Source organism: Marmota flaviventris, chromosome 4, assembly GCF_047511675.1.
Source record: "Marmota flaviventris isolate mMarFla1 chromosome 4, mMarFla1.hap1, whole genome shotgun sequence".
NCBI classification, from domain to species: Eukaryota; Metazoa; Chordata; class Mammalia; order Rodentia; family Sciuridae; genus Marmota; species Marmota flaviventris.
In genome coordinates this window covers 110,347,633-110,364,373 of record NC_092501.1, presented here as the reverse complement: position 1 = coordinate 110,364,373, position 16,741 = coordinate 110,347,633, and the positions used below count along the sequence as shown (strand labels likewise).

Sequence of the window (16,741 nt, the reverse complement as noted above, 5' to 3'; positions counted from 1 at the left end):
TTGATTTAAACACTGAGACTTTCTGAGGTCAGAGTCTGCTGCAACTTCTCTCAGAAATGTATAAGGCTAAACCTGGCCTACTCAATCAAACAAAAATTTGCTTTGTTTTGTTTTCTATCTTCCTACTTTATAATATGCTTGGAAATTATAAAAAAGTAACTTCTTGACATGGATTCAACTATGCTCTCCATTATGCACATTCTACTTGCATTTCAAAATTCTTTATGGATATGGCTGACTCCAGGGTATTGACTCAGTCACACAAATGTGCCTGGGTTTTAATTATTTATTTTTTGTTTGTTTTTACTTCTGTTATTCTTTTTTGGTATGGATTAGATTTTGTTTGTGAGATTAAAATGAATTAGATATGACTCTTATCCTCAAGTTCTTTATTAAGTTGGGAAGATAGGCATAACAAAAAATATAAGTCAAATATGTTAGAGAATGATTTATCTTGATAGTTTGATACAAATCTAAAATGTAATAGGAGTTCAAAGGAGGAAATGATTGAAATAGCCAGATTAGTAAAAATAATATTTAACTGGATCCTGATGGATGAAAAAGTAATCATTTGGAGACAGATCATGCAGGTGATTTAGAAATCCTGAGAAATAGGTGGAAGATTTAAGCCTGGACATGATTGAACATAGAAGGATATTGAAGACTTACTAGATTGTTGACCAAGAAAATTGCCTGACAACCATGAAGTGATAAGAAGAATCATTTGAGAGCAGAATCCAGTTTGGGAGAAGTGACTGGAGAATGACAAAGGAAGGTGAGTGTAAAGGGGCAGATAGAATATTCCAGATGAGAACGTCTTAGAGTTATAGATTAAGTTGGATCAAAAGGGAGAAATGTGTAGGTAAAGATCAAATCAAGCCAGACTCCAAGAACAATGGCTGACCTTCATAAAATTTAAATACAAGAAAATATCAAGATGCTTCAAAAGTGAGATTGAAGAAATGACTGGTCAGTGAACCCACAAATCACAAATACACAGCTGCAGTGCAGCTACACAGATTCTCAAATTTTCCAAACATAAGAAATTTTTAGTTTTTCTCAAATATTTTTATAAGAGCTAGAATACTTCCTCAGTTTTAGCATCCATGGTATTTAAGTACTATAGGCCCTCTTAAAATCATGCATTTTAATATCAGTCTCACCAACATGATTTTTAGTATAAATACCAGTACTTTTCAAGTAATATTCTCTAAAGAGTATTGCTTTAATTTTAAAGTGACCAAGAGAGTTTCTCATGCATTTTTTTAAATTAAATAAAGCAACAGGAATTTTACTAATACAACTTAATTGCATATAGGCTGGGTTTATATATATATAAATACATATACACACATATACACATATAAAAGAAAAAATGATGTAACTTCAGAGTAATTTATGGTTGTGTGGTTGTGTGATTACTTTTTTTCTTTGCTTTTAGAGTATTTCATTTGTTAAATTTGAATCCCAAAACTACCTTCTTTTAAATTTAACATTGATTCTTTTGAAAATATATTGAAATAGAATGCATATGTATAACAAAAAGTAAGCTCTGTCTCATTAAATTATATTAGTTTCTTTCAGACAATTATATTCTAATTAAAATGTACTATTCACAGAAGAATCAAAAAATGTGTGTATGCAGTTTCTTGGCATATATCAAAAGATTCTGCAATTTATTCAGCCCTTGGTGATATGTTTTGATGACTCTTTACATTTCAGTCATAACATTTTTCTAAAACACAACTGCAATTACTTACCCTTACTAAAATATTCTGTGCATGTGCTAAATCTTGCCATTATGCTGATTTTAGAAAGATTTTAAGGATGAGAAATTTAAATAACATATTTAAATTATACCTTTTATCAAACTTGTTAAATACAAAACATACAATATAAAAATGCAAAATGAAAATATTAAACAATCAAGAAAGAGTTTGCAGAGGTATTAAAGAACAACATTGTTAGGTTTAACTATTTTAATTAAAGGTTGTTAGAAAGAGTTGCCCAGAAGGTCAACATAATGACACTTGTTAGGCTATTGCAGCCCAGGGTTGCTTAGGAAAGTCATGACCATGTGGAATGCACTTCTCTTCCTAAATAAAGCTTCATATGCCTTAAATTTGGAAACTCATCAAACTTACTGCCTAGCTTCACATGTCATTATATGGTAGATAGAGAGAAGGGATTTCTGAGTGTGCCAGAGCCCAAACTATTTACAGCTTTTTAGAGTAAAGTCAACATCTTTGAGTCACAATTTTAAGCAAATGAGTATGCAGTGCAGACTGTGGAAAATTGGTATTATGTACTCCCCGTGGCTTGTGCCACTTAGTTGCTGAGCCGCAGAATTTAGCCTATGTAGAAGCTTATGGGTGGTATTGAAGACTGGGACTACACTAAGGGAAATAAAGCTGATGTTCATCCAAGCACACATTCATTTGGAGGAGAGCAGAGTAAAATCTAAGGGAAAGTTCAACAACTGTACTCAGAAAACAGAGAAAACATTGGAAGTTGAAGGCCTCACAATTAGCTTAATTCTGTTTTCACTAAGTAGTGCTTGTATGAGCAACTGTCATAAACACATATGCCAACATGTAGTTTTTGCCCCTATAGATGAAAAACCAATTCTTCCTTATGAAAAGGTCCTGTGTCTCAAAGGCCATTGTGAGATGACACTATTTATCAACTACTACTTTATGAAGAGTCTCAGCACGAATTCTCCATGTGGCATGCATATATTTAATCCCTAGAAAAATCCCATTTTTTTATGACAAAGGGTACACAAAGAACCTTGGGCAAATAGTACAAAATTTGACATATTTGCCACCACTACTTCATTCTTTCAATCCTAAATCTGTATATTCTAAAACTTCTCTACTCTCAATCTACCCTCTGTGTCAACCCTTTGTATCAAATAGGCACTCTCTTCCACACAGGGATTTTTATCAGAGGAAATAAATGAAATCTTCATATTTACCAAGATTATTGGCACTTTAATTATATAGAATATATTGGTTCATGGAAGCTTTCAGGGACCTGAATATGCAATAATTTCTTAATACTCTGTTTTGAAGAAACTAAACAGAACACTTAATCAGATCTCATTACATAGCTCAGCTAACTCTTGATAATTCTGCTTCCTTTTTCCTGTATATATTTTAAACTTGTCTCCAAATAACTATAGTGGACAACTATAAGAAATGGTATAAACATTTGAAGTGGCCAGGACAAATTAGAAATTGATAATAATGAGAAGTGAGATAAAATTTCCATTTTAGTACCAAAAGAATAAGCAGTGCAAAAGTACTACAAAGATCCAGTGTCAGTTCCACCTAATTGGGTAGTTTCCTACCATCGTTGCTATTGTTCCTGATGAAAAGGCTCCCAAACAGTTGTCAGCATTGTGTTAAGAAATATGACAGATTAGAAAAATGTAGATGTATCAGTGTGCTGATGGGGGAGGAGATAATGTGGTCAATCCACCTAGCCACAAAAAAGAAAAATGGCTCTTCCATAGTCCTTTTTTGTATTATTATTATTATTATTATTATTATTATTATTATTATTATTATTTTACCATCAAGCATACATGAGGCTCCATGCAGTAAATCCATTGCTTATTTCAAAAAAGACTATAAAAAGCATCACTATCTGTTTTTTTTTTTTTTTTTTTCCTTGGAGGTCAATATTTTATTGTGGCTAAAATATAGGAGCCATATGACTGGTTATCGCCAACATTTAATTTATTTAATCTTTCATTCATTCAACTACTGCTTATTTTACTACTGCTACTAGTACTACTGCTGTTGCTATGACTACTGTTGTATCTTCTAATTTTAACATTGATAAATATTAGATTGTATTAATATTCAATTACATTAAATATATTAAAATCAATAATACAAGTGATACTATCATTTAGGCATTCTGCTAGACACTTTACATTATCTATTTCAGCTCTAACAACAATAGCATAGAAATATAGCTTAGTAATATGCCCACTATACAGATGAAATTTAAACTTAAAGAAGCTAAGTAGAGTGCCCAAGGACACATATAAAGAAAGTGGTAAAAATAAAGTGTGACCTCATATATGAACACAATTCCTCAGCTAATAAGCCTCAATTCTAGATGGTTCTACTGTTATTCATAAATAAATTACTTCTTACTCTCAAAAAATCAGTTTGATCCGGGAGGTATATAGTTAAAACATGTAAATATAATCATACCAATTAAGTAGTAATAAAGATATAAACAAAGTTAAAAATGTTCCTTACTATGATGCAAGTAAAAGAAAAATGGAAAATTGTTCCAAAATATGGGAAATACTTCCCTTAAAATTTGATCTTAGAACAATAGCAAATTCGGGAATTGACTAAGCCAAAATATAAACAGTGGCCAGATGAGGTAGCACAAACCTACAGTGGCTCAGGAGACTGAGGCTGGAGGATCACAGTTCCAAACCAGCATCTGTTGAGAGCCACAGCCGAGTCAGAATGGCCCCTGGCATTTTGCCAGAAGTAGTGGTTGAGCGGTGACGCCAGCAAGCCATTAAGATGATGACTTTTGAGTTCTTGCAGAGTTCCCCTTGAGCTCTCGCGGGGATTCCTGAAGAGTTCGCGTTGGTTGGTGGAGTTCTGGTGGAGGCAGCTCCAGTTGGTGTGTGGTCGCTGGAAGGACCTTGTGGGTAGCGTTCGGGGAGTTCGGAAATAAAGATTGTTCCTGTTTGAGTGGCTCTTGATTTGTGCCCAGCCAGACTGCAGCAATTGGTGGCCCGTGCTGGGAACGCCTGAGGGTAAGTGATAAGGTAAACTGCTCGCTCCTGAGGGCAGTGCGAGAGGATGGGTAACCATTTAAAGATTCTTCTTTCGTTTTGTTTCGCTTTTGTTTTAAGTTGCCAGTCCCTGGAGATGGGTGGGACAGAAGAAAAACCGCTCACATCTGAGGAAAAACTATTTGCGTCTGAGGAACAGATAGGAAGAAAGAACGGATGGACATTTCAGGAGGACAGAAAGGCTGATATAATGAATTTTTGTTCCATTTTTGTTTCATTTTTGTCTCAGTTTTCTTTTGCATTATCTTAGTGAGGGGTATCTTCATCACGGAAATATGGAATTAAAATTTAATAAGAACCAAACTGAAAGGACATTAAGTAAAGTGCTAGAGGAAGGAGACATCTCAGTAAAATCAAGAACAGTTAGGGCATATGTTAAGACGATACAAAGGTGTAGCCCATGGTTCATTAAAGAGAGGTTGTTAAATATATTACAATGGAAACATCATGGTGAAGATTTAAAAAAGATACAAAAGGAAAGCCCAGGAACTCTGCCAGTTGGCACATTACCATTATGGACATTGGTACAATCTTGTTTGCTTAGTCTAGGAGAAGACATCTTACATCAAGTAAAAGAGGAAGTCTCTCAAGTTAGTCAGACAAAGGAAAAAGGTCTAGAGGAGGAAGGGCTATCAGGGGAGAAGTTACAACAGGAGGCTGCTACTAACACCTTTCTATCACCAGAGGGCATAAGTATCCAACCAACAGCTCCACCTATGGAGACAACATATGCTGGGGGGCCCCCAACCCCTGTAGTTGATAGATGGGATCCTGAGACAGGACCTCAAAGATTAGCATGCCCTGTATTTGAGGTGACAGAAGGGCAGCGAATTCACCATGCTCTAGATTTCAAAACAGTGAAGCAGCTAAAAGAGGCTGTAATAACTTATGGCCCTCAAACACCCTTCACTGTAAGCATGGTCGAATCCATTACCAACTTGGACATGACGCCAGCAGATTGGACTAGCATGTGTAAAGCTGTGCTAAATGGAGGGCAATATCTATTATGAAAGGTTGCCAATGAGGAATTTTGCACGAAGACGGCTAGGCGAAATGCAGCAGCCGGTTATCCTCAGAGAAATCTAGATATGTTGTTAGGAAAAGGACCTTATGAGGGTGAACTTCAACAAATTGCATATGATCCTGCCACATACTCACAAATTGCTGCAGATGCGATTAGGACATGGAAGACTTTACAAGGACTTGGAGATTTACAAGGTCAGTTATCTAAGGTAATACAAGGAGCTAATGAACCTTACGCTGAATTTGTAAATAGGCTTATTCAAACAGCTACCAGAGTATTGGGGGCTACAGAGCAAGCAATGCCATTAATTAAAGAGCTAGACTATGAGCAAGCAAACAAATGGTGCAAGGAGGTCATTAGACCATGGAAACATGAAGATTTAAACACATACATTAAATTATGTAGAGACATTAATGAACAAGAGCAAGTCTTGGCAGCTGCAGTACAACAGGCTTTAGATGCCAGTCAAAAAACATGCTACAATTGTGAACAAACAGGACATTGTAAAAGGAGTTGCCACATAGGAGGAGGGTTTAACAAAACTAGGTATCAAAGGGGTAGAATACCAGGTATTTTCCCATGATGCTGTAGAGTGAGACATTGGGCTAATGAATGCCATTCTCAAACCACCATAGTGGGTACTCCATTATCAAAAAACAGACAAGGACCAGGTGTTTACCCACGATATCATGGAGAAAAGCATCGGGCTCCATTGCCAAAAAACAGACAGGGGGGCCCAATGCTCTGGGGCCCATAACCACAAATATACGGGGCACTGGAGGAACCCAGCAACACCATCAGGGTAGTGCCCAGGACACATTGTCCATTAGATACCTCACTAGACAAATCAGAGGGAGCGCAGCATTGGACATCTGCACCTCCACCAGAGCAGTAATAACTCCAGAGATGGGAGTTCAAATCATTCCCACAGGGGTAAAAGGACCTCTTCCCCAAGGAACAGTAGGAATATTATTGGGACACAGTTCTTCTACTATAAAAGGACTTATGATAAGTCCTGGGGTAACTGATCCCAATTATGAAGGTGAAATAAAAATTATAGCCAGTTCTCCAAGTGGTATATCAGTAATTTCACCAGGAGATAGAATAGCACAGTTATTAATAATACCCAGCCTACATGATAAATTTTCCAGCCGTACTATAGAAAGAGGTTCCAGGGGATTAGGCTCCACAGGTATAGATTAGGCTATGCTTTCTTTAAATTTAGATTCTCGCCCCATGCTAAAACTAAATATTCAAGGACATGAATTTAATGGGCTGCTGGATACAGGTGCAGACCTAAGCATCATATCTTGTCAAGAATGGCCAAAACATTGGCTGTTACAACAAGCCACTCAAACACTTTGAGGCCTAGGAGTGGCAACTAATCCCCATAGAAGTGCAATGGTATTAGATTGGAAGGATCCTGAAGGATGTGAAGGAACTATGCAGCCATATGTATTGGATCATCTTCCTATAAATTTATGGGGATGAGATGTCCTACATCAATTAGGTTTGACATTAACAAATAACATCAATCCAAATGTGCCCACTATTATGGCTAGAAAATGTTTTAGGAAAGGAAAAAGATTAGGAGAACAAGAACAAGGTATAGCAGCACCAATACAAATAGATCAAGGAACAGACAGACATGGATTGGGTTTTCAGGAGGGGTCACTGAGACAATAAAAATTACTTGGAAATCAGAAAGGCCAGTATAGGTTCTTCAGTGGCTCCTGACTAAAGAAAAAATACAAGCATCCCATGACCTGGTCAAACAACAATTAGTGGAGGGACATATAAAACCTTCCATATCTCCCCATAATACTCCCATTTTTGTCATTAAAAAGAAATCTGGTAAATGGAGATTATTGCAAGATTTAAGAGCCATTAATATGGGACCTGCTCAATCAGGAATTCCTCAATTGTCTGCTTTGCCAAAAACCTGGTATGTTTTAGCTATAGATATTAAAGATTGTTTTTTTATGAAAATTGCTTACAAAATTTTGCCACTGTTAAAATGTACTTATTAAAGCAAAAAGAGGGAATTGGAAAGGGGTATATATCCCCCAAATATAAACTTAAAATAACCCTTTTTACTCTAAACTTTTTAAATTTGGACTCATCAGGGCTTAGTGCTGCAGAAAGGCATATGTGTCCAAAAAATGTACATAAGCCCAAGGTACTTTGGAAGGATATTCTAACAGGGCAATGGAAAGGTCCTGACCCAGTGATTGTCTGGAGTCAGGTGTCTGTTTGTGTATTTCCACAGGGAGAGCAGCAGCCGATTTGGATGCCAGCCCATGACCTGGTCAAACAACAATTAGCGGAGGGACATATACAACCTCCCATATCTCCCCATAATACTCCCATTTTTGTCATTAAAAAGAAATCTGGTAAATGGAGATTATTGCAAGATTTAAGAGCCATTATTATGGGACCTGCTCAATCGGGGATTCCTCAATTGTCTGCTTTGCCAAAAACCTGGTATGTTTTAGCTATAGATATTAAAGATTGTTTTTTTTTTTCAATTCCAATTCATCCTGAGGATAGTCCACGTTTTGCATTTACTATCCCTGTACTGAATCATGAAGGTCCTGATCAGAGGTATCAATGGAAATTACTCCCTCAAGGGATGGCTAACAGCTCAACTATGTGTCAAATTTATGTTAACAAAGCAATCCAGCCACTTAGAAATCAAATCCTGAACTACAAATATTTCACTATATGGATGATGTATTATTAGCACACAAAGATAAAAACACATTGCTAGAATGTTATGCCACACTTACAAACTTATTAAAAAATTATAATCTAGAGATAGCAATAAATAAAGTACAATTAAATTTTCCAATTAATTATTTAGGAGTTCTATTATCCTCAACCATGATCCGTCCACCAAAAATTCAAATACGAGTAGACCAACTCAATTCACTTAACGACTTTCAAAAGTTATTGGGAGACATAAATTGGATAAGGCCTTATCTAGGTATACCAACAGGAGAGTTGGGACCTTTATTTGATATCCTAAAAGGTCCATCAGATTTCAATTCACCCCACATGTTAACGCCTGAAGCAAGATAGATTAAAAATCATTGAAACATATATGGAAAATATGCATTTGGATAGAATTGATGTAAGTTTTCCTTTATTATTTATTGTACTACCAACAAAAAATATTTCTACAAGAGTATTTTGGCAAGAAGGTCCATTATTATGGATACATTTATCTTATTCTCCTAACACTATTCTTACTAGGTATCCTGAGGCTGTAGGACAATTAATACTCAAAGGAATAAAAGCAGCGAAGGGAGTGTTTGGAATTTCTCCCAATAAAATTATCATTCCATATACAATGGATTAAATTGATGAGTTAGCTAATGAGTTAAATACTTGGGCAATAATCATGTGTAAATCTAATGTTTCATTTGATAACCACTTACCATCTAACCCTTTGTTGTCTTTTTGGTCTTCTCATCCTGTAGTTTTTTCCAAAAATGACAAGAAAAACACCTATCATGAATGCTCCAAATATATTCACTGATGGATCAAATAATGGTACAGCAGCAGTAGTTACCCCTGATCAAACTTTTACATTTTTAGTACCCAAAGAATTAGCTCAAAAGGTAGAGCTTAATGCAGTATTACAAGCTTTTTTGATGTTTAAAGATTCTTTATTTAATTTATTTTCTGATAGTCAGTATATAGTTAATGCTGTAGTATCACTTGAAGATGCTGGTAGGATTTCTCCTTCCTCTGCTGTTTTCTCTTTGTTTTCCACTATACAAAGTCTAATCTGGGACAGAAAAGATCGATTCTTTATAGGACGTATCAGGGCACATACAGGATTACCTGGAGCCCTTAGTTTGGGCAATGATTTAGCAGATAAAACTACACATGACATACATATTTTCTCTACACTAGAAGAAGCTACAAATTTTCATAAAAGGTTCCATGTCAATGCTAATACTTTACAAAAGCATTTTAAAATATCTAAGGAACAATCCAGACATATAATAAAACAATGTCAAAATTGTGTGACCTTTTTACCACAAGTTAATCTTGGAGTCAATCCTAGAGGACTGATACCTAACCATATTTGGCAGATGGACGTCACACACTTGCCAGAATTTGGAAAATTAAAATATTTGCATGTTACAGTTGATAATTCTTCCGGATTTTTGATGGGCTCCCTTCATGCTGGAGAAAATACTAAAGATATTATAGCTCATTGCTTACAAAATTTTGCCACTGTTAAAATGTACTTTTAAAGCAAAAAGAGGGAATTGGAAAGGGGTATATATCCCCCAAATATAAACTTAAAATAACCCTTTTTACTCTAAACTTTTTAAATTTGGACTCATCAGGGCTTAGTGCTGCAGAAAGGCATATGTGTCCAAAAAATGTACATAAGCCCAAGGTACTTTGGAAGGATATTCTAACAGGACAATGGAAAGGTCCTGACCCAGTGATTGTCTGGAGTCGGGGTCTGTTTGTGTGTTTCCACAGGGAGAACAGCAGCCAATTTGGATTCCAGAGAGATTAACTAAAGTGCTTTCTACAGACCAAAAAGAAGATGATTCGGCTCAAATCCATAACAGCTGATATCCAGAACTCCAGTTTGGCTATCCTTACATCTGCTACAGTGATTCTCCCACACCTGAAGGCTAATTAAACCAGGATGCTTTTTTCAATATCTATTTTGTTATTGCCCTTTCCCACATCAAGAAGTTCTATTTTATTTTTTGAGCTCATACAGACCTAGGTTAATGTTTTTCTGATCAGTTGTATTTTTTGACTGTTGAGTTTTTAAACATTGCAATGGAGATTTCACCTGTGAAAAGCTACAAGGCCTTTACTATTGTCTTCTGTGTTCTATGTTCTGTGTTCACACTTGTGTTTTGTGTTGTATGTCTGTATGTGCGTATGTCCATATATCATATATGAGGAGCACTCATGAAAAAATGGATCCAATTTTTTTTATTATTCACGTGATTTAAATGGTTTAATTTAAATTGGGTAAATAGCTGTTGAGGATTGTTTTAATATGTGAACCAAAAAGAGGTTAACAGATCTGTTTGTTTACTTTCACCTTTCCTTTTCATTATATTTAATAATTCTGTTCAGGATAATGTAAATTGTTCAGAAAATTGTTTTTTTAGTGCCTGCTGAAATGTTACATATTTTTTTTTTTTTTAGCCGTCATTGCCAGAATTCCTATCTTCATCCCAGTGCTGGTGAAGACAAAGATAAAACCAAACTACAGCTTCTGCAATAGCTATCACAACAAACTGTATAAACTGATGCATCAATGAATAATGTAACTCAACAAGTGATGCTCAATCAAGGAGTCAATTTACTTTGAGAGGAATTGGACATATTAATGGATTCCTCTGCTTTGAACTGCTTGCAGAACTTGCCTGGACTATGTATAACTTGTATGCATTGTAAACTATCTGTTGGTGCAGCGACTTGTGGTAGTGCTGGGGTATCTTTGCTAATGGTGTCATCAGTGGTACAATTTTTCCAAAAGGAACCGTCATTTGGATTGGTGTCGTGGCATTTTGCATCCTCCTCCCTTCTGCTTGTGATGCTCTAATAATTTGGGGGCCAACAGAGGTGAGGCAAATAACCTCACCCCCCCCACTGGTGCAAAGGCCTATCCACAAGTATGGCTGTATGCTGGCCCAGTAGTCAACGACAGGTAAGATCCAATTGCAATGGTACCAACCTAACACAGGAGGCTGACGCCTTGAGGTCAGCTCATCCGATGACAGATAAGGTCCATATGTAGTATTGGACAACCTAAGACAGGCACGGTCCCTAAGCAACATGCTTATTGTTTAATTAAACAGAAGGGGGGAGATGTTGAGAGCTACAGCCTAGTCAGAATGGCCACTGGCATTTTGCCAGAAGTAGTGGTTGAGCGGTGACGCCAGTGATTCATTAAGATGATAACTTTTGAGTTCTCGCGGAGTTCCCGTTGAGTTCTGGTTGAGCTCTCGCGGGGATTCCTGAAGAGTTCGAGTTGGTTGGTGGAGTTCTGGTGAAGAGAGTTCCAGTTGGTGTGTGGTTGCTGGAAGGACCACATGGGTGGCGTTCAGGGGAGTTCAGAAATAAAGTTTGTTCCTGCTTGAGTGGCTCGTGATTTGAGCTCAGCCAGACTGTGGCAAGCATCAGCAAAAAATAAATAAATAAATAAATAAATAAATAAAAATTGATTTTATGTGTATATATATATATATATATATATATATATATATATATATATAATTTAAATTGGGTAAACATATTTTAAATTTAGACAAAAGCTGTTGTACCCCTTGCACTTAGCAAGCTAGAATTAATTACAAGTCCTTCAAGCAACCCCAGTGACATGCTGAAAAAAGTTGGTGCATATATGCTTCAGCTCCCCACCACTCTGAGTAACCCCAGCAGGTTACTTCCCAGTATCCCATAGTAAGTGACCTGATAAAACACCTTTTATTGAATACTATTCTTGGGCTTACTTACTATCCTAATCTTTGGTGATACTTGGAATCTCCTCATGAAAAGCTTCATGTATTCAAATGCGTATCTCAGGCCCAAGATAAGATAAAACAAGATAATATGAAATATATATTGACAGAAAATTTTATCAGTTACAACTCAGGTTACAGACCTTTTTGAAAACCTTAAAAAATTTTGGACTTGCTGCTTTCCAATGAGGTATGTGCATGTTTTCTCTCTCTCTCTCTCAATCTCTCTCTCTCTCTCACACACACACACACACTCACACTTATTTACACATCATTTTATTTCATAATTGTATTGATTTCTGGCAATAATCAGGCACTGTTAAGGTAGGTCATCTGTACACGGTGAAGAAGAAAGATGCTCTTATGAAGCAGATGTGCTGACACATACTTAAAAAATATGATACCATTTGACTCACAGGTACACTAACATATGAAACCTTGGTATGATAGACTGCAGGTTCAAAATCCCTGGAGAGAAAATAAATTTCAAGTCCTAATTTCAAGAAACACCAAAGTAAGTTTAGAAGCTGAGTAAATATTAGGGCATCGAGAAAAACTTATGATACAATTATAGGTAATATTCTCTATTGAAAAGTAAAATTAGTTAGAAATTATAAAGAATTACTAGCTAAAAGATTAAAAAGATTTGGATAATTTAAATTGTTGAGCTTATTGAATTTAAAATTATAACTGATAGCCTGAGTGTCTAGCCAACATTTTAGTGAATGAAGTTTTGTTTTGAGAGCTCCTGAGGGAGTCTGTGGTAGCTGGTCTTCAAATGAACCACTTCTCTTAGGAGCAATGCCCTACGTTGTCTCCTCCTACTTCAAGTTGATTCTGGTTCTATAACTTCCATTAACCTATAGAGTGTGGTGAAAGTAATGTTGTCCCTGAATTATTTCACTTTGTGTCTTCCAAGTTCATCCACATTGTCAAAAATGGCAGGATATCATTAATTTTAGAGTCAATAATATTCCATTAAATGTATTTACATATATCACATTTTCATTATCCATTAATCCATGAATGAAAATTTAGTTTGACCCAATACATTGAATTCTGAAACAAAATGTAAAAGAAATTAGAAATTATGTACTCTCACTAAAAATATGATAACTATATGAGACAATGAATTTGCTAATAATTAGCTAGATTTAAACATCCAAAATGTATATATATTTTCAAAAAAGTCATATACAGGTGATAAAACATATAATGGTATCGATTTAAAAATTAACATGTATAAAAAAGAGAAAAGGAAAGTGATATTGTACATATTCAGGATATAAGCCCTAAGAATCTTATCACTTCTTAGTACTTCTTGGAAACATTACTAGAAGTTCATTTATCCTGCTGGAAAAAGCAGATTAAGAGCATGTGCTATTTTCAATAAAAAATAATTTAATAATAATATGCCTAAAATTGATTATGTGCAACGAATTGTTTGAATACAACATGGAGAGAGAGAGAGAGAGAGAGAGAGAGAGAGAGAGTTTTAAGATTACAAAAAGAGAGACAGGTTTTGCCTTCCAGCTGTCCCTGACAAGGTGTCAGATATGCCAGCCAGCCAGATATCTTGGATGTCCCTGCCTTACAGAACCCCCAGATAATTATAGTCCCAAATTACATCATGTGGAATATAAAATTTTCCCAGGTTATTTCAGTTAAACAATGAAGTTTGTGAGTGAGAAAATACAGTTGTGTTAGGCCAAATCAGGAAGAGGAGCTCATCTCTAAATGAGGACCATTTCTTGTAGAACAGGAAGGATGAACCAAAGGGTGGAGCCAAGACACACAGGATGGGGGTATTGCCACTGTCTGGCTGGGCACAAAATAACCTGGCCACCACACTGCCTTGTAGATTCAAACAGCAATTCTTTATTCCCGAACTCTCATCGGCACTCTACATGCACGTTCTGGGAAAATTTTCCCTCCACCGGGCTCTGCATCCCAAATACTTTCACAACCCCGCAAGAACTCAACGGGAACTCAAGGAGCGGGCGCCTGAGGCAGCAGGATATGCCCTATTCCCAGCAGGATCCACCCTAAACCTGGAACCTCCCTAAACCCGGATCCACCCTGGTCCTTGAGCAGGGTCACCTTTCTCAAACATTCATGCAATGTCACTGCAAATGACCTGGGTCCAAGGCAAGCCCACTTCCACAATGGAGAGTCCTCCCTCTAAGCAATATTGGGTAGGCTGACAAGGAAATTGCCATGCGTCATTCCTACTTGGCTATGGCTCTCAGCAGGTATAACAACAGAGTTCTCTTATCCCAAAAGGTGGGAATCTGGGTGTAAAGAAATCAAAAGGAGACAGAAACAATATGCAGAGGCAAAATGGCTGCTTGCCTAAGCTGTGGCCTTTATTTATATCATTACATAACATTAGGTCATTGGCATCATTAGTACATTATTGTTTATTGTATCACTAAATAAGGTACATTAGGTTATAATGCAATATAATTAATATGTAATATAATATAAGTAATATGTTCTTGTTAATAATCAAATAAGTGTTTCAGTCAAGCATGCATTAGTTATCTTAATATACTTTCTGGGGAAAACTTCAGAATGTTTCAGCTGTGGAAAACAAGATGCCTATTATTCTCCAGAGGTTTGCTTACCAGTGAAACTTGTTGCCTTGTACCTTTCCATAGTCAGAACCCTTACATTTGGGGGTATTTTGTTGGATTTAGAATCACTATCGATCAGTCGAATGTTTTCCACACCTGTGCTATTTGTGTGTGCAAGTGTCTCTTGTGGTTCTTGTATTCCCTGTGTTATCTCACTATTGTACATTGTGCATAGGTCTCTAAGGGGCAGATAACCTGTCTCTTCATAGATGCTCAGACTGTTTTATGCAGATAATGATATTTAAATGGAGAACACTAATAGAATAGAGCTAAAATGGTGAAGCATACTTGGCATATGTGAGGTATGGGAATTATTTGGGTTCAGAGGGAGGATTATATACCAGCTTCATTTCCCTGGCTTCCACATAACTGCAGCCCCATCCAAGAATGGCTGAGCTACACCATACCTGGTTGAACACAGTGAACCCAGAAACACAAGAGAGATGGGCAAAAGTTTATTATTTTACATTTTTACAGTCTGAGAGATTTTGTTACATAGCAATATAAAACTGAAAGTGCCTTAGGTGCTTTAGAGATTATTTTATTTTGTTTACTGGACAAATCTTGTCCCATAATTGACTATTAAGTTCTACTCCCTTTCATTGTCTCTAACTTTGCACATATATTAAAAATTATGGAATCAAAACATTATTCTCTCCCAACCTCATTTTCTAAATCCAAGATCTTAGAGAGTAAGAGCCCTACATATGCTCATTCAAAATTAGCTCACATAGCTAAACTCTTCCCTATCATATGAATTCTTAAAGGAAGCTCTCTTCTAATCAGCCAAATTTCATCAAAATCAAACACTTCACTGAATAAAATCATAGTTTTGACTTGCTGAATGATATCTGTTTCCAAAGGAACTGTGGAATATCACTCCATAAAGGAAGAAGGGGAGTTTTTTTTTTTGTTGTTGTTGTTGTTGTTTTTTGTATGGTCTTAGTTTTATGTTGAAGAATTCTGAGGAAGATCTGAGTGAAGTGTATTATTTCTGATGTGAGTTCAAGAAAAATAGAGAATAACTAGGGATTGGATGTTCACATACAGCAAGGACAATTTAAAAATTGGATAGCCTCAAAAAAATAGCCACATAGGACAATATTGATAAGAAACAGCAATCACTCCAAATGAAGTATTGTAATTGCTGCTTGACTTTAGGAATAAACAATGTTTTCTCTTAATTTTTCAAGTTATTTAATCCATGTTTGTTCCCCCAGCCTGATTAATGCAGGCTCCATTTTGTATTTTAATTCCAAGAGTATTTTTACTCTTTTCATGTCTGTATTACTTAACTCTTTTTTAATCTTAAAATTTTGTATTTCAAAAAATTCTGGAAATAATTTTAATGTAAAAAGTAATTTTAATATTCTACTAGTATATCCTCTCAAAAACTTATGAAATTAGGTAGAGAAAATGCACTGCTATGTATAACTGTCAGTAAACAATATACATTACTTACTAATAATTAAAATTTTAAATTAATGAATGTCTTATTCAGTTAAAACTGCTAAAACAAAATATCACAGACTGGGTAGATGAAATAGCAAGTCTCACAGTTCTGGAAGCTGGAAGTATGAGATAAGAGTACCAGCATGGCCAGGTTCCTGGTAAGAACATCTCTTGGTTATGGTTGGTGGCTTTCTTGCCATATCCTCACCTGGTAAAGGCGAAGAACCATGGACTCCTTATCCTTATTAGGACATAGAACCCATCATGAGTGATCCATCCC

General features: G+C 36.1%; 1 pseudogene; it reads right to left on the bottom strand.

The window, feature by feature from the left end:
• Positions 1–15,175, bottom strand: part of LOC114094904 (heterogeneous nuclear ribonucleoprotein A3 pseudogene) — a 46,086-nt pseudogene extending 30,911 nt beyond the window's left edge.
• Positions 15,176–16,741: the final 1,566 nt, after the last annotated feature.